This window comes from Phyllostomus hastatus, unplaced genomic scaffold (genome assembly GCF_019186645.2).
Source record: "Phyllostomus hastatus isolate PE091 unplaced genomic scaffold, TTU_PhHast_1.1 phas_scaffold_39, whole genome shotgun sequence".
In the NCBI taxonomy this organism is placed as follows: domain Eukaryota; kingdom Metazoa; phylum Chordata; class Mammalia; order Chiroptera; family Phyllostomidae; genus Phyllostomus; species Phyllostomus hastatus.
Window position 1 is genome coordinate 8,560,117 of NW_025334028.1, and position 27,948 is coordinate 8,588,064.

The window sequence follows — 27,948 nt, forward strand, 5'->3', positions numbered from 1 at the left end:
ACTTTAAACACTGTTACAGTAAATATGTTGTGTTAGGTAAAGACATGAAAATAACAGAGATTTAAGATATAACATTCAAATCAGTAGAGAATTTGGAAAAAGAGATTTAAATAAAAACTGAATCTAATAAACAATAGAAAATTTAAATAAAAACATGGTCTCTAGAAAACACAAAATAACCATGATAACAACTAATAGATCAGTAATCATAATACAGGTAAACAAATTAAACTCAACAGTTAGACACTCAAAATAGATTTTAAAAATTCAGTAATATGTCGTTTATTTTTATTCTTTTTATATATGTTTTATTGATTATGCTATTACAGTTGTCCCATTTCCCCCCCTTTACTTCCCTCCATGCTGCACACCCCTCCCACCCACATTGCCCCCTTTAGTTCATGTCCATGGGTCATATATATAAGTTCTTTGGCTTCTCCATTTCCTAAACTATTCTTAACCTCCTCCTGTCTATCTTCTATCTACCATTTATGCTACTTATTTTCTGTACCTTTCCCCCTTTCTCCCCACCCACTCCCCTGCTGATAACCCTAATGTGATCTCCATTTCTGTGTTTCTGTTCCTGTTCTACTTGTTTGTTTAGTTTGTTTTTGTTTTAGGTTTGGTTATTAATAACTGTGAGTTTGTTGCCTTTTTACTGTTCATATTTTTTATCTTTTTTTTCTTAGATAAGTCCCTTTAACATTTTATATAGTAAGGGCTTGGTGGTGATGAACTCCTTTAACTTGACCTTATCTGAGAAGCACTTTCTCTGCCCTTCCATTCTAAATTATAGCTTTGCTGAACAGAGTAATCTTGGATCTAAGTCCTTGCCTTTCATGACTTGGAATACTTCTTTCCAGCCCCTTCTTGCCTGCAAGATTTCTTTTGAGAAGTCAGCTGACAGTCTTATGGGCACTCTTTTGTAGCCAACTGTCTCCTTTTCTTTTCCTACTTTTAAGATGGTCTCCTTATCTTTAATCTTGGGTAATGTAATTATGATGTGCCTTGGTGTGTGCTTCTTTGAGTCCAACTTCTTTGGGATTCTCTGAGCTTCCTGGACTTCCTGGAAGTCTATTTCCTTTGCCAGATTAGTGAAGTACTCTTTCATTGTGTTTTTCAAATAAGCTTTGAATTTCTTGCTCTTCTTCTTCTCCTTCTGGCACTCCTATGATTTGGATGTTGGAACATTTAAAGATGTCCCGGATGTTCCTAAGCTTGTCCCCATTTTTTTGAATTCTTGTTTCTTCATTTTGCTCTTATTGAATGTTTCTTTCTTCTTTCTGGTCCACACTGTTTATTTGAGTCCCAGTTTCCTTTCTGTCACTATTAGTTCCCTGTACATTTTTCTTTAGTTCACTTAGCATAGCCTTCATTTTTCCATCTAATTTTTTACCATACTCAACCAATGCTGTGAGCAACCTGATTACCAGTGTTTTGAACTGTGTATCTGATAGTTTGGATATCTCTTCATTGCTTAGTTATATTTTTTCTGGAGCTTTGATCTGTTTTTTCATTTAGGTGTTCACCAAGGCAAAGCAACCTGCATCACTGCATTGTGACATTGTATATGGGGGAGGGGTCAGAGAGGGAACAATGCAGCTTGCTCTGCTCTCTGCCACTTTTCAGTCACTTCTCCCATTAGCCACAATCAAATTGGGCCCTTCTGGTGCTGATTGCCAGGTGGGTGGTCTTGTGTATGTTCTAGGACCCTATTGGTCTCTCCAATGAACTCTCCTGTGAGGTTGGGAGTTTCTCCCACTGCCACCTCAATCTTCAAAGGTGTTTTTAATCAGAGACTTGAGGCTTTATTACCCATGATGGAACTCTGGGTAGAGATATCTGTCTCACCCTTTAGTTGTTCCTCCCAGTTTTTCTGCACATGAATATGGGACGACCCCCCCCCCACAAGTCTGCAATCAGCAACCCACCACCTGTCCAGGTGAGCTGGGTCTGTCAGCTGCTGTCTTGCCCACCCCGGTTCTCCAGCTGTTGCCTTGCTGCAAGTCCTCTCCACCTGGCTGCCTGTCTCTGCCCCTCCTGCTAGTCTGGATGAATGTTTCTTCTTTTACTCCTTGGTTCTCAGACTTCCATACAGTTTGATTTTCTGTCAGTTCTGGTTGTTTTTCTTTTTTAAATTCGTTGTTGTCTTTTGGCTGTGCAAGGAGGCAGTGTATCTACCTATGTCTCCACCTTGGCAGAAAGTCCTCAGTAATATGCTATTTAAAAAGGAATCAAAATATTTGCTGCTCATAAGAGGAGCCATGTTGACACTGATGTTTAAAAATAAAATTATGAAAATAGAATTATCACAGAAATACAAATTAATAGAAAAATTATGCAGCCATACAAACATTAGAAAATTGTAACTTAAAGCAAAATCATTAAAAGAAAGTTACCAAGGAGACATAAAAATCCCATGCCTATGTACACCTAACACTATAATCTTAAACTCTATAAAATAAAAATATATATAGTGTAATTACAAGCAGAAACAGAAGCATACATAATGATATTAAGAGATTTAAATATTACAGAAATTAAAAATATAGCAGCCAAAAAGTAGTAAAAATATAGAAGATTAAAATAACACAGAAGGAAGAGACATTTCTTTATAAGGATTATATCTAAAAACTTATATAACCTATATATGGAAAATTTCTCTTAAAATTTTTTTGAAGCTACTAAGGAAGTCTCAAAAACATCAAACAATTAATATAATTGCAAACAAAATTCTTTTTAACACAATATAGTAGAACTAAAAATTAATAGAAAGAAAATGCCAGAGGAGAATGGGAAGATGGTGGTGTGGTAGGAGGGAGTGTATTTCCCTTCCCTTATGCACGGGAGAGAAACCGAGAAACTGGCCAATCTGCAGAAGGACAGAGCAAGGGGCCAACAATATCACAACATTTATGAAAATAGGACATCAAAAATTATAGTGGATACTGAAAAACCAGACAGTAAGGAGACTGCTGCAGGTCAATAAGGGCCCAGGGATCAGTGCGGTGACCAGGGAGGTTGCAGCCCCCAGGCCCCCACTCCCTCCCCTGCCAAACAAGGATTGAGCAGCACCAAGGGAGGCCTTGTTGCTTGAAGGCACAGAGAGGGGAGTGAGGTCTGAGAGACAATCACACAGGGGCTACAAGCACCCACACATAGCCCTGGGAAGAGTGAGTGCCCCAGCCTGCACAACCAGGGGCAGCCTGGCCATAAGTCCCTGTCCCCAACCTGGTGAGAGTGTGGTTTTGCAGAAGACCCAGACCCCACAACCCTGAACAAGGAAAGGGCAGAGGCATTAGAGGGATTCTGGAGCCTGCAGCGGTGAACTCAGGGAATCATGTGCCCCTTCTGGGATTCCCGGGTCTTGCATGGTGAACCCCGGACATGGGCACTTCCCAGGTTCCTGGAGCCCGAGGCTGGGAAATTAGGGGAAGGGTGCAAACCCTCTCTATCCCCAGAGCTTTCACTGTGAACCTGGAAGAGACATGGGTGCTCTGCAGGACCCCAGAGCCTGGGAGACCACCGCACTGAGCTCCAGAGACCTCGGCAGTGAGCTCTGGAGAGCGTGCTTGGGAGCGCCCAGAACCACATCCAGAGCCCTGAGGAAAGGCTTGACCTGCTCTGGGGAGAGCTCGCAGCTGGCCCTGGGGACAGTACCGGAGAGACTGACTGAGTTCTGACTGGAAAAAGTGAAAAGCACTCTGATTGCCCCTCAGCCTACTAAAGCCAGCAAGACCAGTTAGAAACCAACAAGAAGTGTTTTTTGTTTTGTTTTGGTTTGGTTTGGTTTGCTTTGTTTTTTTTTGCTGTTGTTTGTTTGATTTTATCTTGTTTTTTAAGTAACTTTATATTTTTTAATTCTTATTATTTTTATGTCTCTCAATTCCTTATGTTTCTCTTCCTTTCATACTCGTGTTATTCCTCCCATTCAAAATTTATCTCTCTTGCATTCCATTTCTGCTTTTTTCCCTTTTTTTTTGAACCTGCAAGTTACTGCAAATTTGTATTATCTTTTTCTCATTTTTATGACATTTTTAATTTTAATAGTAATTTGGTATTCTTTTTCTTTCTGTATAATCTTCTTTGCTTGGCTGGTTATACTGTATCATTTGATAGTTTCCCCCTATTATATCATTCACAGTGTGTTGCTAATTTACTGTCCTTCATTTGTGTTCCATTAGTACACCACTCAAGGTTCTATACTCCTTATTCTTGTTATCTAGCTCTTATAGATTTTGCCACATGATTTTTACTTTAATATTACTGTAAATAAGACCTAGTTCATACAATTGTGAATGCTACACAACACCTCTCCCAGATCTCAGCCCACTTCATGATTTCCTGAACACTATTATTGTAGTGGTTATCTCTATTCTTTTATACACTACACCTATTTCCTATTCTTTATTCCCACCCTAACTCAGAATCTGATCTCCCACAGTCTCACTGCTTTTTACATCCAACTCAAAATCCTTCCTTCCCCAACAAGAGTCTTATCTTCTTTCCATCCGTTTTAAAATGTGGCTAGGAGGGTGGAAGATCATGGTTAACACTATACATAGCCAAAGGATCTCCTATCTCTTCTCTACTGGCTGCTACTGTAAATATTATTAAATACTGTCTTGCTGTCTTAAACCATTTTTCCTTACTCCTCCAACTGATCACCAAAAATAGTAGGGGATAGCTGTGAACACCAGGATACCTGAAGGAGACTGCACCACTGAATCTCACAGGTATTCTACAACAGAAGTTCACACCACACACCCAGGGAGCCAGAACAGGTCAATTTAAGAAGCAGAGGCTAACAAGAAGAATCTCACGGACAATAGGAAGACAAAGAAACAATCCCAAAATGAAAGGAAAGGAGGAAGCCTCAAAAAGAATGCTAAATGAAATTGAGGCAACTCATCTATCAGATATTGAGTTCAAAGCAATGATTATCAGAAAGCTCAATGAGCTCACAATGAGCTACCAGAAACTACAGGGAAGCTACAATGAACTCACTGCAAATTATATTAGCATGAAAAAAAATAGAAACTATCAACAAGGGCCAAGAGGAAATGAAGAATACAATTTCTAAACTGAAGATCACAGTATAAGAAATGAAAAGCAGGATCGATGAAGCAGAAGATCAGATCAGCGAATTGGAGGACAAAGTAGAAAAAAAACCACCCAGAAAGAACAAGAAAAGGAAAAGAGGCTCAAAAAGAATGAAGAGGGATTAAGAGAAATGCAAGACAATATGACACGTAATAATGTCCATATAATAAAGATACTGGAAGGAGAAGAAGAGCAAGGGATAGAAAACCTATTTGGAAAAGGTAATAATGGAAAACTTTCCTAATTCAATGAGAGAAAAAGTCACAAAAACCCAGGAAACACAGAGAGTCCCAATCAAGAGGAACCCAGAGGCCCACTTCAAGACACATCATAATTAAAATGACAAAATTTCAAGATAAAGAGAGAATCTTAAAGGCAGCAAGGGAGAAACAGGAAGTAACATACAAGGAAGTCCCAATAAGGTTAGCAACTAACTTCTAAATGGAAACACTCCAAGCCAGAAGAGAATGAAAAGAAATATTCCAAGTAATGAGAACCAGACGTCTGCAACCAAGGGTACTTCACCCAGCAAGGTCCTCAATCAAGATAGAAGGCCAAATAAGGAGTTTCCCAGACAAAAGAAGTCTAAAAGAATACACCTCCACCAAACCAGCTCTGCAAGGGATGCTAAAGGGAATGCTTTAAGGAAAGGAAGGAAGAAAGACAGAGACAGGCGGGGGGGGGGGGGTGGAGAGGAACATAGGTACATAAATGGCAATGAATAAGTACCTATCAATAATAACCTTAAACGTAAGTAGATTAAATACTCCAATCAAAAGACATAGAATAGCTGAATGGATAGAAAAAACATGACCCACACATATACTGCCTACAAGAGACTCACCTCAGAACAAAAGACCTACACAGACTGAAAGAGAAGGGCTGGAAACAAATTTTCCAAGCAAATGGACAGGAAAAAAAAGCCAGGGTAACAATACTCATATCAGACAAAATAGACTTCTAAAAAAGGGCCATAAACAAAGACCCAGAAGGTCACCTCGTAATACTCAAGGGAAGAATCCACCAAGAAGACATAAATATTATAGATATATATGCACCCAACATAGGAGCACCCAAAACATAAAGAAAATCTTTGAGGACTTCAAGAAAGATATGGTTAGCAACACAATTATAGTGGGGGATTTTAACACCCCACTGTCAAAAATGGACAGATCTTTCAAACAAAATATCAACAAAGATATTGTGGCATTGAACAATACCCTAGATGAAATGGGCTTTACTGATATATACAGAACCCTCTATCCCAAAGAAGCTAAATACACATTCTTTTCAAATGTACATGGAACATTTTCAAAGATAGACCACATGATAGGACAGAAAACAAGCCTCAACAATTTCAAGAAAATTGAAATTATACCAAGCATTTTCTCAGACCACAAGGGACTGAAACTAGAAACCAACCCCAAGGGAAAAAACCCAAACACTCAAAATCATGGAGATTAAATAGCATGCTATTAAACAATGAATGGGTCAAGAATGAAATTACGGAAGAAATCAAAACATTTCTGCAAACAACTGAAAATGAACTCACAACAACCCAAAATTTATGGGACACAGCTTAAGCAGTCCTGAGAGGGAAGTTCATAGTGATACAGACATACCTCAAAAAGATAGAAATATTTCAAACAAACAACCGAACCCTACAACTATAAGAACTTGAGGAACAACAACAAAGACAGCCCAGAGCAAGTAGAAGGAAGGAAATAATAAAGATCAGAGAATAAATGACATTAAATGACACAGAGACTAAAAGCACAATTCTAAGGATCAATGAATCCAGGAGCTGCTTCTTTGAAAAGATGAACAAAATTGGCAAGCCTTTAAGCAGACTCATCAAGAAAAAAAGAGAGAAGACCCAAATAAACAAAATCAGAAATGAAAGGGGAAAGATTACAACTGATACCATAGAAATACAAAGGATTGTAAGAAATTACTACGAAGAACTGTATGCCAAGAAATTTGAAAACCTTGGTGAAATGAACAAATTGTTAGAAAAATATAATCTTCCAAAACTCAATGAAGAAGAAGCAGAAAGCCTGAACAGACCAATAACAGCAAAAAAAATTGAAGCAGTAATCAAAAAACTCCCAACACACAAAAGCCTTGGACCAGATGGGTTCACAGGAGAATTCTACAAAGCATTTAAGGAAGAGCTAACCCCTATCCTTCACAGACTATTCCAAAGAATCCAAAAAGATGGGAGACTCCCAAACTCTTTTTATGAGGCCAACATCATCCTAATTCCAAAACCAGATAAAGACACAAGAAAGAAAGACAACTTCAGGCCAATATCACTGATGAACATTGACACTAAAGTCCTCAACAAAATACTGGCAAACTGCATCCAACCATACATTAAAAAGATCATACACCCCTGGCTGACATAGCTCAGTGGATTGAGCGCAGCCTGCGAACCAAAGCATCGCAGGTTCGATTCACAGTCAGGGAACATTCCTGGGTTGCGGCCATGTCCCCAGTAGGGGCCATGTGGGAGGCAACCGCACATTGATGTTTCTCTCTCTTTCTCCCTCCTTTCCCCTCTCTAAAAATAAATAAATAAAATCTTTAAAAAAAGGCATTTAAAAAAAAAGATCATACACCATGACCAAGTAGAATTTATTCCAGGGATCCAAGGATGGTACAATATTCACAAATCAGTAAATGGAATACATCACATAAACAAAAGCAAACACAAAAATCACATGATCATATCAATAGACGCAGAAAGAGAATTTGATAAGGTACAGCACCCATTTATGATAAAAACACTCGGCAAAGTAGAAATAGAGGGAGCATTCCTCAACATAGTAAAGGCCATATGTGAAAGACCTACAGCCAACATCATAATTAATGGACAAAAACTAAAATCTTTTCCACTAAGATCAGAAACAAGATGAGGCTGTCCACTTTCACCACTTCTATTCAATATAGTACTGGAAGTTTTAGCCACAGCAGTCAGACAAGAAGAGGAAATAAAAGGCATCCAAATTGGAAAGGAGGAAACAAAACTGTCATTGCTTTCATATGACATGATAGTAGTACATAGAAAATCCTGTAGATTCGGGCAAAAAGCTGCTTGACCTAATAAATAAATTTGGCAAAACAGTGGAATACAAAGTCAATATCCAGAAATTAAAGGTATTTCTGTACACCACCAATGAAACAGCAGAAGCAGAAATCAAGAAAAAAATCCCATTTGATATAGCAAAAAGAAAAATAAAATATCTAGGAATAAACCTAACCAAAGAGGTGAAAGACCTGTATTCATAAAACTACATAACTCTGAGGAAAGAAATGAAGGAAGACATAAACAAATGGAAACATATAACATGTTCATGGATTGGAAGAATTAATATCATCAAAATGTCCATAGTACCCAAAGCAATTTACACATTCAATGCAATGCCTATTAAAGTACCAAAGGCTTATTTCACAGACATAGAACAAACACTTCAAAAATTTATATGGAACCATAAATGACCCTGAATAGCTGCTGCAATTTTGAGAAAGAAGAGTAAGTAGGAGGGATCACAATACCTGGCACTAAACTATACTACAAGGCCACTGTAATCAAAACAGCCTGGTACTGGCATAAAAACAGACACATGGACCAGTGGAACAGAACAGAGAGCCCAGAGATAAATCCAAGTCTGTATGGTCAATTAATATTTGACAAAGGGGGCAGCAACATAAAATGAAGTAAAAATAGCCTCTTCAACAAATGGTATTGAGAGAACTGGACAGCTACATGCAAAAAAAATGAAACTCCAGCACCAACTTACACCTTACACAAAAATAAATTCTACGTGGATAAAAGATTTAAATATAAGCTGCTACACCATTAAAGTCCTAGAGGAGAACATAAGGAGGAAAATCTCAGATATTCCATCCAGCAATATTTTCACCAATATGTCCCTGAAAGCAAGGGACATGAAGGAAAGAATAAACAAATGGGATCTCATCTAAACAAAACCTTTCTGCATGGCTAAAGAAAACAGCATTAAAATGAAAAAAGAACCAACTGTATGGAAAAATATATCTGCCAATGATACCTCAGACAAGTGCTTGATCTCCAAAATATATAAGGAACTCACAGGCATACACTCCAGGAAGACAAACATCCCAATTAAAAAATGGGCAAAAGACTTTAACAGACATTTCTCCAAGGAGGACATACAGAGGGCCTGAAGGCATATGAAAAGATGCTAAGCATCACTAACCATCAGAGAGATGTAAATTAAAACCACAATGAGATACTACTTCACACCAGTCAGAATGGCCATCATAAATCAACAAACAAGTGTTGGAGAGGATGTGGATTAAAGGGTACCCTAGTGCACTGGTGATGGGAATGCAGACTGGTATGGCACATTGATTGTGGAAAAGAGTATGGAATTTCCTTAGTAAACTAAAAATGGAATTGCCTTTTGACCCAGCAATTCCACTGCTGGGATTATATCCTAAGAACCCTAAAACACCAATCCAAAATTACCTATGCACCCCAGTGTTCATAGCAGAACAATTCACATTAGCCAAGTGTTGGAAGCAAACTAAGTGCCCATCAGTAAATGAGTGGATCAAAAAACTGTGGTACATATACACAATGGAATACTATGCAGCAGAAAGAAGGAGTTCCTACTTTTTGTGACAGCATGGATGGAACTGGAGAGCATTATGAAATAAGCCAGGCAGTGAAAGACAAATGCTGTATAATCTCACCTTTAGTTGGAACCTAATCAGCAAAACAAACAAACAAGCAAAATACAACCAGAGACATTGAACTTAAGAACAAACTGACAGTAACCAGAGGGGAGGTAGAAGGGGATAATGGGGGAAAAGGGGGAAAGTTTTTTCAGGTTATCTATAAAGGACACATGGACAAAACCAAGTGGGGGTGGAATCAGGGCAGGTAGGTGGGGATGGCTGGGGTTGGGGGGCAGTGGTGGGAGGAAAATGCACACATCTGTACTTGAACAACAATAAAAAAAAATTTTAATCAATCAAACTATGAATGATATTAACAACTGAAGTACAATAAAAATACTACATATCAAAATTTGTGGTACAGCTAAAATATTATTTAAAAGATAAATTTATAACTTTAAATGGACATTACAAAAAATAAAAATTGAACATTAATGAGCAAAGTACAAAATCAATAAGTAAAAATATTTACAGCAAATGAAACCTGAAGAATGTTTACAAAAGAAAATTGTCAAAATAAAAGCAAAAATCAATATAGAAGATAAAAAGAACTAGCCAAATGAAAGGCAGCTCTTTGGAAAGACAAAAGACACAAACTCTGCCAAATGAGACACAAGTGGGGACGGCAGGAGTGTGTAGATCATTAGGTAAAGGAAAAATTTCAAATATCAAATGAAAAGAGATAAAAGCAAAAATTATGATACCTAATGTAATTAAAATAATTTTATGCTAATAAATTTTAAAATGTGTACAATATAGATAAAGTTGTGGAAAAATTCATAGTTAGCAAAATTTCTTCAGTAAGAACTTAAAACACTGAATAGGCAGATCTATACCCATTAATGAAATCAGATCAGTTACCAAAACTTGATCCCACATAGAAGCAAAGGGCTCATACAATTTTATATGTCTTCCCCTTGGAAGTTTTAACAAACTTCTAAGCTTCCAAGGCAAAAAAAAAATCCCTCTACTTATATAAATTGTTTTGTGGACTAGAAGGAGAGTTGAAAAGCTCTTTAACTTATTTTGTGAATGATAATATACTTCATAAATAAAATGGAGCAGGAGAGTACAAAAAAATCATGTTACTCTTAATTACAGAAGCAAAAATTCTTAAATAATTTACTAGTTAACTAGTAAATAGTTTTACTAGCTTAATAGTTGACTAGTAAATTATTTCAGTACTTATTTTTTAATTAATTATGACCAAAGAAGATTCATCTTGATATCAAAAGAATGATTTAACATAAAGATGTTTGTTGAGTAATTAAATATATTAATTCATTAAAGGTGAGTTGTCAAGTGCAGAAAAATTATTATATAAAATTTAACAACCATTAATGATTATACAAACAAAAAAACAAAAAGTAAACCCAGAAGGAATTGAAGAGAGCTTTCCAAACTTGCTGAAAGATGTGTAACAAAAGCCTCTAACCAAAACACCCTTCAATATGCAATATAAAGAACATGTCAATAAAGTCAAGGTAAAATAAAGTATGCCCATTATCAGTACTTCTGTTAACCTTGCATTAGTTATCCTAGTTAAAGTAATAAAGAAAAAGAAATAGAATATATGTGAGAACTTTATAAAGAAAAATATTAATTGCTGTTAAAGTGGATAAAAGAAAAGCTAAATAATTATAAGGAATATGGTGTGCCTAAAATGGGAAAGCTAATGTCATAAACAGGTCAGTTGTTCCACAATAAATCTGCACACCCACTGCATTTTCTAATTCTTTGAAAACTTTTGCAAAGATTTTGATAAGTTGGAAATACAATTAAAGTAGAAGAAGAAATGCCCAAGAATTGTAAATAAATAAATAAATAAATAAAAAGGATCACCCTACCACATATCTGAAATCTGGTAATAATTAGTAGCAAATAATTAAAATAATGAGATACTATATAAGGACACACTAGTAGACTACTGAAACAAAATACAGCACCTATAAGAAGTCTCATGAATTTATTGGACTTTAAAATTTATAACAGAGTGGGCATTAAAACCAGAGAATAAAATAGACTGCTCAATGAGCAAAAATGAGAAAATTGATTATCTCCATGGAAAAAATAAAATTATGTGTCTTCCATACGCAATATACAAAATTCCAATATGCTTAAAAAGTAAAAATTTAAAACATAAAGTGATACCATATTTTATGACCTAGTAAAAGAATAAAATCTTAAATAAGACAAAAAGGCATAAACCTTAGAAGACTGATAAACGTGTGCAAAACTTCACCTCTTTTATGTCCTCTTAAGTTTGGTGAAGCTATTCACAGTACATGCAAGAGACAACAGAGGTGAATGTAAAATATATTTAAGACAAAACTTAAAAAAGATGGGGTCTGGAAGAGTAAGCAAGGAAAGGAAGAAAGTCTTTCCAATAAAGGGTTCAATAAAGAGTCCAATAAAAGTATTTCCAATAATTGGAAAGTCTTTCCAATTAAAAAGGCTTTATTATAGTCTTTCTCTGAAAAACTCAAACCATTTATAAATGTATTTCACAAATTATGCCTAAAAGATAAAAGGAGGGAAAAAGCCCATAGAGTTCAATAATTTAGAAGCTGTAGAATTTAAGAACTGAAAGTACATCAAAATTTAACTAATCAAGTTTTCTGGTTTTACCTCATAAATGTAGAAAGGTGGGAAGACCATTAATTATTCTAACCCTTAAAATAAGAAAAAAGCCAGCCCTCACTGGCGTGGCTCAGTGGCTTGGGTGTTGTCTCACAATCAAAAGGTCATCAGTTTGATTCCCAGTCAGGGTACATGCCTGGGTTGTGGGCCAGGTCACCAGTTGGGGACATGTAGAGGTAATGGATTGACATTTCTCTCATACATTAATGTTTGTCTCCCTCTCTTTCTCCCTCCCTTTCCCTCTCTCTAAAAATAAGTAAATAAAATATTTTAAAAAGAAAAAGAAAAGGCCAGACAAGTAGCAAATTAATTACTTTTCTTAACCAACCTGAGAACTGAGAATTCAACAACTAATGAGCTATACGGAGAGACAGATGTCTTAGGTAGGAACAGGGTCTGAACATTTCCTTACCTGTGGTGATGCCTCCAGATAACATAGAAGCTAGAAAGGTGATTCAGTGAATACTTGTTGACAAATTGTTAGAGGCCAAATATGGGGGATGCAAACATAGAGGCTTTTCACCCTCTTATAGATTTTTCCCCATACATATTCCTTGACATGCTCTTAGGGAAGGTCAGAGAGAATCCTGAGAAAGCTTTCCTTGCTTGTAGTGCTGGCTCAGAAAAGAAAGAGCAGCCCTTGCTAAAATTTCCCCCTGATTCACCTCCACTATTTCCTTGGGGAAACATCTTAATCTGCAGAGGAAAGAGAAACAAAAACTGCCACCTTAGTACACTAGTTCAAGTCCACTGCATCTGGAGTAAAGAAAGAAGACAAATACAAGAGTCCTTCCTCTTTGGGAGAAGCAGAAATACATGCTAAGGCTGGCCCTAGAGCTCAAGGAGAAGCAGAAGCACTTGGGAAGACCTCAGATTCCCCATGTCTGCTTTTGACTAGGGTTTCATATAGCATCAGAGAAGGCTCTCTGTCCCACACCTCCTACCTCCAACAGTAAAAGGGGTTGAACAAAAACAGTGATGAAGTACAGTATTTCTAAAGGGACTACAAAGACAGGTTCTCTCTGAAGACCATACACTGAGAAAAACTCAATGGTGCACAAGTGTACATTTTAAACACAAGATAGCAGCAAAAGAATGTAAGGCCTATGATTCACTCAGGGGTATCATAACAGCAACAAACTTCAAAGCCAGCTCAACCCCAGACAACATTTTTTAATTTTATTTTAATTGTTGTTCAAGTGTAGCTTTCTAGCTTTTACTCCCATCCCAGCCCACCCACCCAGCCTTCCCCACCTCCGTCCCATTTCCACCCCCTCTAGTTTTTGTCCATGTGTCCTTTATATTTGTTCCTGTAAAACCTTCCCCTTTTCCCCCTGAAATTCCCCTGAATTCCCCTAGACAATATTAACACAAACTACCACAATAAAGAACCAGTAGAAGGAAAGGTGTACTTATCCACAAGCATAAACTATATTTATCTCAGTGTATACTGTTCTATGGAACGTATCTAGTTTTCATCAGTAAATTAAGAAGCATAGAAAAATGCAAGAAAAAAATACAGACTAAAGAGAAAAAGCAATCATGAAAATTAGAGTAAGAGTCCAACTTACCAACCAGGAGAAATAACAAATTAAACCCAAAGCAAGCAGAAGACACGAAATAACCAAATAACTGATTATGGTGGTAAGGGCTTTAATGGAAAAGGTAGACAACAGGTAATAACAGGTAGGCAATTTTAGCAGAGGAATGACAAGAAACAAATGGAATTACTAGAAGTCAAAAGCACAGTAACAGAGATGAAGAATGACTTTAACAGTCATGTCAGTAGACTCAACACAGCTGAGAAAATAATCAGTGACTTTGAAGATAAGTCAATAAGAATTACCCAAATTGGAATAAAAATGGAAAAATCAGACCATCCAAGAGATGTGGGACAAAATCAGTCTAACATACACATCATTGGAATCTCAAGTGGAGAAGAGAGAGAATGAGATAGAAATAATATCTGAAGAAATAACATGAGACTCTTTCAAAATTGATGACAGATACATACAAAAACTAGATTCTAGAAGCTCAGAGAAAACAAGCAAGATAAATATCTAAAACAAACAAAGACATAGCACATTCATACAATAAAAATGCAAAAACATTTTAAGTTGTAAGTCCAGCCAATATTCCTCATGAACAGAGGTAAAAATTCTCACCAAAATACTAGAAAATTTAATCAAAGGATAATATATCATAACTAAGTGGGGCTCAACCCAGGAATGCAAGGCTGGTTAAATATTTAAAAATTAATCAATGTAACCCACTATATTATTACACTACATAAGAAAGTTCATATGACTATAATAATATATGCATAAAAGACATTTGACAAAATGAAAAAAATTTACATTAAATATTATTTCATATTAGCTTCAGGGGTGCTGCATAGTGGTTAGACAATCATCGACTCTACAAAGTGCTTTCCCCAATATTTCCAGCACCCACCTGGCACCATACATAATCATTATATTATTGCCTATATTCCCTATGGTATACTTTAGGTCCCCATGACTATTTTGTAACTACCTATCTTTACTTCTTAATCCCTTCACCTTTTTCACCCAGTTCAACCTGTCCTCCGTCTGGCAACCATCACTTTTTTTTTTCTGTATCTACAAGTCTGTTTCAATTTTATTTGTTTCAAAATTCATTCTTTTTTATTTTATTTTAATTGTTGTTCAAGTATAGTTTTCTAGCTTTTACTCCCATCCCAGCCCATCCCCCCAGCCTTCCCCACCTCCCTCCCATTTCCACCCCCCTTAGTTTTTCTCCATGTGTCCTTTATACCTGTTCCTGTAAACCCTTCCCCTTTTCCCCTGAAATTCCCTCTGATCATCCCTCTCCCCTCCAGACACTGTCAGCCTGTTCTCTGTTTCAGTGTCTTTGGTTATATTTTGCTTGTTTCTTTGTTTTGTTGTTTAGGTTCCTGTTAAAGGTGAGATCATATGGTATTTGTCTTTCACTGCCTGGCTTATTTTGTTTAGCATAATGCTTTCCAGGTCCATCCATGCTGTCACAAAGGGTAGGAGCTCCTTCTTTCTTTCTGCTGCATAGAATTCCATTGTGTAAATGTACCACAGTTTTTTGATCCATTCATTTACTGATGGGTACCTAGGTTGCTTCCAGCACTTGGCTATTGTAAATTGTGCTGCTGTGAACATTGGGGTGCATAGGTTCTTTAGGATTGGTGTTTCAGGGTTCTTAGGATATAATCCTAGCAGTGGGATTGCTGGGTCAAAATACAGACCCATTTTTAGTTTTCTGAGAAAATTCCATACTGTCTTCTATAGTGGTTGTAGCAGTCTGCAATCCCACCATCAGTGCACTAGATTCCCTTTTTCTCCACAACCTCTCCAACACTTGTTGTTTGTTGCTTTGTTTATGATGGCCATTCTGACTGGTGTGAAGTGGTATCTCATTGTGGTTTTAATTTGCATCTCTCTGATAGCTAGCAATATTGAGCATCTTTTCATGTGTCTCTGGATCCTCTGTAAAATTCATTCTTGATTAAAAAATAAAACTCAGTAAAGTTGGAACAGGAAAAACTTCCTTAACCTCATAAGAGACATTAACAAAAAACTTACAGCTAACATCATACTCAATGATGAGAGGCTGAATACTTTACCCCTAAGATAGGGATCAATGCAAAGATGTCCTCTCTCACCACTCCTGGAAATTTTACCCAGTGCAATAAGACTAAATAAATAAATAAATAAATAAGATATAGATTGGAAAGAATTAAATAAAACTGTCTCTATTTGCAGACAACATAAGTGTCTACAATAAAAATCCCAAAGAATCTACAAAAATTCTTCTAGAAATATTAAGTGACTTCACCATGAACACAGGCTACAAAAGCAATATAAAAATGTCAATTATATTCTTATACTTGGGCAATGATAATTTGAAACTTAAAAAAGTATGATTTACAGTAGCAACAAAATAATAAATTAGGTATAAATTACAGGAAAGGTGTACAGCTCCCATATAAATTACAAAACATAATGAAAGAATACAAAGAACTAAATAACTGGAGAAGTAATATGTGCCCAATGGATTTTAGGACTCAATATTGTTTAGTCTGTAGATCTACAAATTCAATGCATTTCTAATCAAAATTTCAATATGCTGTTTTGTAGACACTAACAAGTTGATTCTGAAATTTACATGATAAGTCAAAGGAACTAAAGGAGGCAAAATGATTCTGGAAGAGTAAAGCTGTTGTTTAGTTAATAGTACAGTACCAATGTTACTGTCTTAGTTTTGATAAATGTGTTATGGCTATGTAAAATGTTAACATTAGAAAAAAGTGTATGGGAACTCTTTATACCATCTCTGAAATTCTTCTGTAAACATAAAATCATTTTAAAAAATTCAATTCTATTCCTAGCCACCAAACTTATGAATACTGGGGAAAAGAAAGTGGTAATCCCAAGCCTGATCTTCTGGTTAAGCCATAAAACTGTATTTTGTAGGCAGACATTTTGCAGATGGACTAAGGCAACGTCCCATGTCCTATTGACTGGGTTTCCCCACTCTCCTCCTCCGCATCACCACTGCAATGGCTTTGCTGAGGGCATTGGTGATCAAAAGGGCAGAACTTGTGCCATTGCTCATGCTTTCCATGTAAACAATTTTTCCCTCATCTTGTTTTCCCTAAACCCTTGACCTAATTTTTTTCGCATGCTGATCTAATTTTCATGACCATTTAAAGGCAGCTAAAAATATCAGCAAGCTGTGCTGAAGTTCAGAAATGAAGACCCCATTCATTTAAGCCCTGCACTCTTGAGTCATCATTTTTTTAAATGCATGACACAAATATGTTCTTTTCTCTCTTCCATGGATATTTTACATTAAGACATCATTAGAAAGCACCATCCAGGCTACTTGTCAAACCACACTAGCTTAACTCATCTTTTTCCTCTTTACTAAGAAAAGGTGCTTAGTTCACATTATGGATTTTCAATTAGCAGTAATAATAAAAAGCAGTATATGGTGTTCAGAAAAATTAACTGCTGCTTTCAAAGCGAATCTTTAAGTTCAATGATCAAGTTGCTCCTGATACTTAACAAAGGCACATGTTTATTCTCCAAGAAAGTTAGTGCATTTGTGGGTTCATTTTTTCAATAATCTTAATTCCCAGGCATTTCTTCCCACATGGGAATATTTGTTTCTAGAGAGGCCCCATTCATTGTATTTCTACCAACAGAGAAGCAACAAGGTTGATACCTTGGGCAGAATTCAAGGAGTGGAAAAAGATCTAGAAATCTTTATTCATTAAAAGAAACCATCAACACAAATATGATCCTTTATGGCAGGTTACAATGACTGATAATCAAATATTAGCTTTTGCAAAGTACAAAAGAGTCAAGTTGATTGCTCAAAGTCCCCATTTACCCCTCTTGAATGATCTTTCCTCTTCTCTGGATAGCATCCTTCTTGGTTTCAGAAACAACTCTTTCAAGCTTTGTGCTGTCCACCAAAAACATACTTTCAGACAAACTCTACTAGCATTCACTCACAATTTAATATATTGATTTAATTCACTAAGTTTTCACTTCCAGGAATACCTGCAATTTGAACTTTAGTGTTAATTGAGGAAAAGTGATTTGTTTCCAACCTTAAAAGGATTTTAGCTATTACTGAAACTAAAAGACAGGTGGACAGAAGCTAGACAAAAGGAGACCTTGTCATGGACACCGGTCTGCAGTGCCTGAGGTGTTATGGATGAGACAAGATACATTCACCGGGACTCCCGAGTCCTGTGGAGGAAAAAGGACAGCACAGCTACTCTCTCAAGAGTACAGCTCCCCGATCCTTGCCTTGACAGGTTTTTGTTGGCTTTCAATTTGCATAGGAATACGGGTAAAGCTCATTAATCATTGTTAGGCAGTAAGGATCAAACAATAGATAGCATACAAAGAACCACGGGGGCTTATTCTAAGTCAGGGTCTGTTAGCTAAAGGGCTACAAAACTTTGGGAAACAAATTCATTTCCTACTTGGACCCTTATCATTTAATTGAGAACATTCTTAGCAAAGGAAGTTTCATAGGAGTTTATGTATTCTTTCTTAGGCCTGATCACCTCAGGGAACCTGCCCTTTCCAGCACAGGGCTGCACCACCCTCTGTCATTGTTTCTGGCCTAAGTCAGGCAGGGAAGTAAGGCAGCCAAGAGATTAGGAGACTTTTTGCAGACAGAATGAGGACTCAGGCTATGTCAAAGCTGAGGAATGAGTGGCCATCACCCCCTTTTTCTATAGGCCCCCAAGACCTTCCCTGGGGCCTCCCTGTGATCGTGTCTGTCTTAGATGGTTCCTCCTTTGAGGAATCTTACCTGTCATTGGCCAACTGATCAAGCATTGGGGACCAAGCAGGGTGAAGTAAAAGGGGCAGGGGTGGCACCCCTTCCATGGAGATAAGCTTTGTCTCCTTAGTGGCTTATCGTCCCAAGATCTCTCACTCAGCCTTAGGCATGGGGCGGGGGGGGGGGGCGGTTTCAGCTTCTGAAACCAGGTAGGGAAGTCCCCAACAGAGAACCAACCCTATGTGAAAACAGATTTGCGAATGACACCTCAGACAAGGGTTTAATCTCCGAAATATATAAAGGACTCACACAACTCCACTCTAAGTAGACAAGCAACCCAATTAAAAAATGGGCAAAGGACTTGAACAGACTCTTCTCCAAGGAGGACATACAAAGGGCCCAGAGGCATATGAAAAAATGCTCAGCATCACTAGCCATCAGAGAGATGCAAATTAAAACCACAATAAGATACCACTTCACACCTGTGAGAATGGCCATCATAAACAAAGCAACAATGAGTGTTGGAGAGATCGTGGAGAAAAGAGAACCCTAGTGCACTGTTGGTTGGATTGCAGACTGGTGCAACAACCGTAGAAAACAGTATGGAATTTCCTTAGAAAACTAAAAATGGAACTGCCTTTTGACCCAGCAATTCCAGTGCTGAGATTATATTCTAAGAACCCTGAAACACCAATTCAAAAAAACCTATGTACCCCAATGTTCATAACAGTACAATTTACAATAGCCAAGTGTTGGAAACAACCTAGATGCCCATCAGTAAATGAATGGATCAAAAAACTGTGGTACATTTACACAATGGAATTCTTTGCAGCAGAAAGAAGGAAGGAGCTCCTACCTTTTGTGGCAGTATGGAATGATCTCGAGAGCATTATGCTAAGTGAAATAAGCCAGGTGGTGAAAGATAAATCCCATATGATCTCACCTGTTAACAGGAACCTAATCAACAAAATAAATAAGGAATAAAAATATAACCAAAGACATTGAAACTGGGAAGAAGCTGACAGTAACCAGAATAGAGAGGGGAGGGGGTAATGGAGGAAAGGGGTGAAGGATTTAGAGGAACAACTATAAAGGACATATGGATAATAATGAGGGGAGGTGTAAACCGGGGAGGGAGGTGGGGGAGGCTGGAGTGGTAGGGAAGGTGGGAGAAGAGGCAGAAAACTGTACTTGAACAACAATAAAAATCGAAAGTATTAAAAAAAAATCCTAACCCCTTAATGTGGCTTTATTTGGAAATGGAGACTTCAAAGAGATAGTTAAGGTTATTGAAGTCATTAACAGTGTGGCTCTAATCCAATAGGATTAGTATCCTTATAAGAAGAAGAGATACCTAGGATGCACATACACATAAAAAAATGCCATGTGAGGACACAGAAAGAAGATTGCTCTACACAAACCAAACAGAGAGACCTCAGGAGAAACTAGCCACATCTACATCTTGATTATGGAGTTCCGGCATCTAGAACCATGAGAAATAAATTTCTGTTGTTTAATACCCAGTCTATGATATTTTATTATGGTAGTCCTAGCAAATTAATATAGTATTAATGAGAAAATGTGATTAACTTTAAATATAGAATATATCAAAAACATAAGAAAATATAGATAATGTGATGGTAATAAATTAAAATTATTTTCACATTTTTATTATTGTTTAAGTACAGTTATCTTCATTTTTCCCCCACTCCAGCCATTCCCACTTTCCACCCTTGATCCTACCCCCTTTGGTTTTGTCCACGTGTCATTTATACATGTTCCTGAAACCTTTCCCCCTTTAAAAAGAACTATTTTCTGGGAGTATGAAAAGTTGTCTAAATCATCTCAATACTGATATAGTATACATTCCAGAATATCAAGGAAGCATTCATTCCTGATACAATTTCTTATTAAAGAATAAATTAAAATGTACTTCCTTAAAATGAAAATGATTTATGTGAAACCAACAAACAATATCACAATCATTAGCATAACTGTAGCCTAGAGGACAGGTCAGAAGCTTGCTGCATGAATGCCAGATACAACCTACAAATAAGTTTGTTAGGCTGGTTCATTGTTTTGTTTTTAATTTACCCTGTTGCCAGCATTTAAAAATCATATTTCACATGAACTTCCAGATTTTTTGGCTTCTGGCAAATTGGATCCACATGACAATTAAGTTTAACTAAATAGGGGTTACTCACTGCAGAACAGGTATGCATGTTCTGGTTTGCCTGTTTCCAGCACTCTCTACTCTTCCCTCTGCACAGACAACAGACGGCAGTGACTGCATTTTATGCAGCTTTTCTTGTTTTCTTATCTTGGTCTGTGTTACTTGTTTGTTCCTTACCAGCCATTTGAGTTCACATCACTTCTTCAAAGGCAGTCCCATTGAAGTCAAGAATTAGAATGTCCATTATGACCATTGTTATTCAACATTATTCTGAAAGTTTTAACCAAGGCTATTTTGGTTTTTTAAACAAAATCGAAGGCATGAATATTTGAAAGAAGACATATTTGTAACCATTTGGAAATCATATAATCATCTATCTGGCTATTCCAATTCAAATACTATTGGGGGAAAAGGTACAGGGAATACAAAGCAAATTGATCAGCACAAAATAGACAGGGGAAGGTTAAGAACAGTAAGAAATGGAGAAGCCAAAGAACTTATATGTATGACCCATGTACATGAAGTAGGGGGGGAATACTGGTGGGAGGGTGCAGAGTGGAAGGGAATACAGGGGAGAAAACAATGGGACAACTGTAATAGCACAATCAATAAAATATACTTAAAAATAAAAAAGAAATAATAATTTTCAGCAAGATGTATTACAAAACAGATATGCATATAGCAATAGCTTTTCTATTTAATACTAATAACCAGTTAGAGAATATCATGAATTTTAAAAAATCCCATGGCAGTGATAAAACACTTTTTGTATAACAATCCAATGGGAAATGTTTTGTACTTGCATGAATTAAAAAATGGATTTTAAAGTTCAAAAATACAAGTATGTAAGAATTTAAAACATAATAATGGCATTTTGAACCGAGAAAAATAGGTTGTATCATTCCATAAATCATGACAGGATAATGAGTTAAAGTTAATGGCAAAAAATGTTCTGATACAACTCATGTACATGGAGAACAAAAACCATAACAATCAAAGAAGAAAATGAAAGTTAATGCTGTATTTATTTTTGTAAAAAAGCCTCCTGAGTCATGTGAAAATTAGAAAATAAAAAGGTTTCATATATATGGAAATTTAAATGTAATATGTATATTTAAAAAGTTAACAAAATAACAAGGACACTGAAAACAAAATTTGCATCATATCATAACCAACAAGTATATATTTTTATTATAACAATAATATTTATAAAATGATAATAATAAATTACCTACTAATAAAAATAAACAAAGGCATAAATAATAATTTATAATAAAATGAAAAATGGATAAGCAATATTTTTATATATCTAACCTCATAGAATACCAAAAAATTATGCCACAATGTTTGTTAAAACAATATTAAGCATTTATTTTTATTACGGCTACATAAGTATCATTCACTCCAGAACCAACTAGTGTTTCCTGATTACATTCCCTTTCTTACACAAATTTCTATTTTCCTGGAGTTAATACTTGCTCACTAATTTAACATTTGATCTCTTAAATGGTTCCTAATTTTCTTATCTGTTCTCTTCTTACTATCTGTATTTTTATTTTCTCAGTTCTTAAGTTTAATTTTCAATTCTTTTCCTGAAATTGTTGTTTTTCCCATATGTGGTATTACTTCCTAAAGCTATTTCTTATTCTGTGGTATTTATTTTTATCTCTGTCATTGCTTCCCATATAATATCTTCTCTCACCTTTTGGAAAATAATATATTTTTCTTCTATGTTTTCTTTCTACTCTCCAAATTCCCCAACTTCCTTTTTCTGTTTGCTGGTTTTGGTCTCTGGCTTTAATGTTAGAGGCTTTTCTCACATGTCCTGAGATCCTTGTATATCTGTTCATACAGTTTAAAGAGGAACTAAAAATCTGATTGGATACTCTGGGGCATGGTGGATTCTATCAAATAGTGGTTAGGGAATTAGGACACTGGACATTTTGTTAAGGCACTCCAAATTGTGAGAATAGGTCTTGTGAGTCATTAAATTTCTCCATAAAGTTACCCTCCAATCTCTTGCCTCATTGTCAGTATTTTGGGAACCAAGGGAAAGATTCTGGGTCAGAAGGATAATTTTCCCAGTAAATCTCCTTGGTTTCAGCACAGTACGTCAGCCCTGCCTGCTGCCTGCTGAGGGCCTGGATTCAGGGACTTTGTATTTCAGCTTCTCCAAAGTAAATTGCTAGTCATCTGGCACCTTGGGGGCAGGTAGTTATGTTTGTAAATAGATATGCAGGGGTGACCACAGGTTCTTATAAAGACTTTGAACCAATATTCATGTTTTATATACTGTTTTCCTCAGACATAACTAGTGTCTGTAAATCCTGAAACTTTCCATTGTTCTGTGGGTACATTGACTCCCTTTTTGTTGGCCTCTTTAGGTTAAACTTTTGACTTCCTCCATTCCAATGTTCATTCATCTTCCAGCTTTCCAGCTTCCAGAGTTTTGCTGGCATCTCTCATTCACTGTGTTTACCAACTCTGGTGTTTTTTAATTCTTGTAAGTTTATGCCTTTTTGATTCTTCATGATGATTTTAGTAGGAGTTCACAACAAACTGAGATATAAACTGTTGGGTTCAAATTGACTTGCTTAACCAGAAGTTTATGTTACAATGGAAAAGAATTAGTTACATGATAGGACATGTTCACAGCTTTGACAGCTGAAAAGGAGTTTAAATATCATCTTTTCAAAATATTGCCTTAAATATAGAGGAAACAAGGCACAGAGAATGTAATGAATTACCAGAGACATTTAGGTTACTAGAAGCAAAACCAGAACTCTCTGAATATGTACCTGTGGCAAATGCCTTTTGGTTGGGTCTCAAAGAACTGCCACTCACTGGGAACTGCCTTCATCTGCAACATGCAGTTTCATATCTCTGTTTCCTTTGCATGGGCCCAATAATTTGGGGATAGCTGATTGGAGCAAGGAAGGTGAACAGATCCAACCTGGACCCAAAATTGTATTCCATGGGAATTTGGATTTTGGACCCAGAGATACTAACCTACTTCCTATTCTGAGATGGTCTTTTTAAGAAGGGTCAGAAAATTCAGATGTGCAATCTCACCATATCTGTAAGTGGGATTATATTACTAATCTGGTATATACTAAGTAAGAAAGCCAATAAAAGTGTGTGTGTATGTACACTAGCATTCAGAAACATATGTGAAAATATGCTATCAACAAATCTGTGTAATTGTGGGTGGAGAATGATTGATGAAGATATATCTATAATGTGTACTTTTTTAAAGGAAGAAACAACAAAAACAAAAAAATACCCAGTGCAGCTGGCCCCCCTACTGCTGTCCTTTCCCCCATCTCTTTCTGGGCTAGATATATGGCTTTAGTTTCTTTCAAGTGTCAGCTGGTGACTGCTGGGGTTTGCTGTAACTCTCCAGGACTCTGGTTTTTACAAGCATTAAAAATGTTCCCAGTGACTTAAAGAACCACACACATACAAGCACTTGAAGCTCAGCATGAGAGCAGTTCCACCGTGTTGATTCTTTCTCTTGTCTTTGGAAGCTGGTTGTTTTCATCTCTCAAATCTCATCATTCTACTTTGTGAGTTTGGTTGAAGAGAAAATTGTAACAGAGGTGGAGAGGGTTGCTGATTAGTGAAACAAGAGAAGAGGAAAAGGAGTTTTCAAATCCTAACCTAATGATTTACATTGAAGAAGTGGGAATGCTCCTTGTGTCCTTCTTTCCTGCTTCCTAAGCAGCTAGAACCAGGTAAAGCTGCCTGAACAAAAGATTTAGATCACATTTCCATGGTTTCAAATAGAAACAAATATGGACCAAGTGAAGGAGTATAATTCATGAAAACAAAGGAGCAGAACATAATAAATGTACTATATTCATTTCAGTCCTTTCTGGTTCTCATGAAAAAAGTAAACATGTATGACAATGTGTGGGCTAGGCTCTGGAAAGGTTATTTTCAAATCTATGTTCTCATTTTTATGTAAGTCTTCTATGAAAGTCATCTTCATACCTGTCCCTGCTCCCAAGCAGAACTAACTATTCCCTCCTTTGTCCACCCACAATACCATATCGATTTATTATAGAGTCACAGACACTGTTTTGCACTTATCTGTAGGCATATCCATGTCACTGCTACTCCCAACAGTCAATGAAACTTTTCAGAGAAACAAAATTTTTTTATTTGTCTTTGAATTAACACACAGTATAGGACTAGTGTAGTTGATGCATTTAATATTGAAGAAATAAATGATTTTAACATAAAGAAACCATTTAATTTTAGGCAAGTTTTCTACCCCAGTCTTCACAACTATTTCCAGACTATCATGTGGAGGAGACAACAAACTTTTGGAGCAGGCAGGCCACCAGTCAACCATGGTTACCCTGACACCTGGTCCTGGACAAAGAGGAACATGGTGCCCATTACAACCGAATTCTTTAATTAGTAATAGGCCATGAGAAAGTCACTCAGCTTAATTCTTTGAGCTTCATATGTTTATCAGCCAAGTGGGCTCGAGTATTATAGAGAATAATAAGAATAACTAAATAAAATGATGAAGTCTGTCACTTTACCTAGCTCATAGAAGGAGCTCAGCAAAGATTGATTCTCTATAAGCCAGAACTTTCTCTACTAAGAAATTCTGGGGCAGGGTGAGGATTCCTGATTAATTGTCCTTCCCTTTTAAAAATAATTAGTATAGTTTTGTGGGTGAGATTATTTGAAATGAAGAATGCATGCTGGTATGCTAACTACTTTAACTTTATAATTGAAGTGCTGACACAGATTTTAATTTCTTGGGGATATGTCTAATGTTGAGACCATGACTTTCTTAAAGTAGTGAACTAGTAATTCAGGAACATGAACAAAGCAAGAACTCCACAAACATGCAATACATGACTGAATAAAGAAAGGAGTCAATCAATTAATTGGTCAATCAATCAATTGATGTGGCTAATGATGTTACCTGGAGGACAGAGAATAGCTTTCTCTGTAGACAAATATAAAAACTCTCCTCTCAATGTTCCAACTAGAGAAAATATGAGACAGTACAGAAAATTAAGGAAGACACTGAGAATAGTTCTTTTCAGTTTATATTTATGATTCTGTTTTATGATCCTGGCCTAGTCCCTAGCCAAGGAACTTGGATTGCACATGGAATTTTTGCTCCATGAGCTATTTTGCCCATTCATGGGTACGTGCTTATGAATCCACCTATCTCACAGAGGACTGCATCCATTTACTTGGCTCTAACAGCTAAATCGCCCTAGCATGAGAGTCAAGAGATCTAGCTTTGCAAAATTGCATTCTATGACATTTTTAGATTCTTTGCATTCTTACCTTTGAAAAGAGATATTTAGAATTGACTAAAATAAATCTCTCTTCTGATTCTAAAATTGGAAGATTATTCCACAAAGTATCTGTGGGGATGCTATACTATTAGAAAATTCAGAGAGCTGAGCAGAGCTCCCCACACCCTCCATGCAGGGGAAGGCTGGTTCTGCTAACACTGGGAGCCCTCATGACAACCCACTATGTGTGTTTAGTACACTGGTGTCAGCTTTGTGAACCCAAAAACCCTCTTGCTTGGTTTCTCACCCTTTGGTTTACCTGGCCTCTTCTTTTTTTGGGGGGGGGGGGGGGTATTTTATTTTTTATTTATTTATTTATTTATTTATTTATTTATTTATTTATTTATAATCATTGTTCAAATACAGTTTTCTCCTTTTTACTCCCAATCCATTCCCCCCTCTCACCCCTCCCCACTTTCCTCCCATTACCACCCTCCCCTTAGTTTATGACCATGTGTCCTTTAAGTTTGTTCCTGGTGAACCCTTCCCACTGTCCCCTTAAATTCCTTCTACTCTCCCCTGTGGTCACTGTCAGCCTGTCCTCTATTTCAGTGTCTTTGGTTATATTTTGTTTGTTTCTTTGTTTTGCTTTTTAGGTTCCTGTTAAAGGTGAGATCATATGGTATTTGTCTTTCACTGCCTGGCTTGTTTCGCTTAGCATGATGTTTTCCAGCTCCATCCACGCTGTTGCATAGGGTAGGAGCTCCTTCTTTCTTTCTGCTGCATAGAATTCCATGGTGTAAATGTACCATAGTTTTTTGATCCATTCATTTACTGATGGGCATCTTGGTTGCTTCCAGCATCTAGCTATTGTAAATTGTGCTGCTATGAACATTGGGATGCATAGGTTCTTTTGAATTGGTGTTTTAGTATTCTTAGGATAGAGTCCCAGCAGTGGAATCGCAGGGTCAAAAGGCAGATCCATTTTTAGTTCTCGGAGGAAGTTCCATACTGCTTTCCATAGTGGTTGTACCAGTCTGCAATCCCACCAACACTGCACTAGGGACCCCTTTTCTCCACAACCTCTCCAACACTTGTTGTTTGTTGCTTTGTTTATGATGGCCATTCTGTCTGGTGTGAAGTGGTATCTCATTGTGGTTTTAATTTGCATCTCTCTGATAGCTAGCGATATTGAACATCGTTTCATGTGTCTTTGGATTTTCTGTATGTCCTCCTTGGAGAAGTGTCTGTTCAAGTCCTTTGCCCACTTTTTAATTGGATTCCTTGTCTTCTTAGAGTACAGTCTTGTAAGTTCTTTATGTATTTTGGAGATTAAACCCTTGTCTGAGGTATGATTGGCAAATATGTTTTCCCATACTGTTGGTTCTGTTTTAATTTTGATACTGTTTTCTTTGGCTGTGCAGAAGCTTTGAATTTTGATGAGGTCCCATTTGTGTATTCTTTCCTTTATGTCCCTTGCTCTAGGGGACACGTCAGTAAAAAAGTTTCTTCATGAAATATCTGAGATTTTCCTACCTACGTTCTCCTCTAGGACTTTAATGGTGTCACCTTTTATATTTAAGTCTTTTATCCACCTTGAATTTATTTTTGTATATGGTGTAAGTTGGTGCTCAAGTTTCATTTTTTTGCACGTGGCTGTCCAGTTCTCCCAACACCATTTGTTGAAGAGGCTATTTTTACTCCATTTTATGTTGCTGCCTC

General features: G+C 36.8%; 1 pseudogene; it reads left to right on the forward strand.

Annotated features, from left to right (window-relative positions):
- The first annotated feature begins 3,488 nt into the window (after window positions 1-3,488).
- LOC123806726 overlaps window positions 3,489-27,948 on the forward strand; it is a 78,620-nt pseudogene continuing 54,160 nt past the window's right edge.